Below are 696 nucleotides of genomic sequence, written 5' to 3'. Positions count from 1 at the left end.
GTTAAGGAAATTCCATCGTATTCCAAAAGAACAATGAAAAGCACTAATGTTTCCTTTTTCTTTTTTACCCCAGAAATTTTTTTTTTTACTTTTTGAGTTAGGGTGACTTAAGTTTAAATTTTAATTTTAATTAAAGTGTATTTGAGTATAATTTTAGTTAGTAATCTAATTTAAATTTGTGTTTGAATGTGTACATTTGAGTTATGATTTGAATTGAGAATCTATTTAAGTTTGTGTTTGAGTGTGTCAAAACTTGAATTTATATTTGGATAGTATTTTAATAAAAACTCAACAATGATGAAAAATTTTAATAGGATGTATGGGTAGAGTTTTATTCGTCTCTTCGTTGTGAACTCATAGAAAAAAAATCATCTCAACAAAAAAATTATGATATTTTTAAAAATAAAAATAATATTCTTCATTAATTTAATTTAAGTGAACTTCAATGATTCCAATTTCCAAGCTTCTTTTTTCTTCATAACAAAATAGGTTCCCAAGCTTTATTGCAAAAGAAAGGGGGGGGGGGGGGAAGAGCCTTTGATGAGTCATAACTAAGGGGTGAGTTTGATTATCAAGCGTAGTCACCCAAAATGTACGGTGACTTGCATCTACCATTACAAGATGTAATGGGTTTACATGATGTAAAAAAAAAAAAAAAAAAAAAAAAAAAAACAAAGGGGTGAAAAATTTTTTTAC

Source organism: Morus notabilis, unplaced genomic scaffold (genome assembly GCF_000414095.1).
Source record: "Morus notabilis unplaced genomic scaffold, ASM41409v2 Scaffold677, whole genome shotgun sequence".
In the NCBI taxonomy this organism is placed as follows: Eukaryota; Viridiplantae; Streptophyta; class Magnoliopsida; order Rosales; family Moraceae; genus Morus; species Morus notabilis.
The sequence above is the reverse complement of the archived record's forward strand: the minus strand, read 5'-3'. Positions refer to the sequence as shown.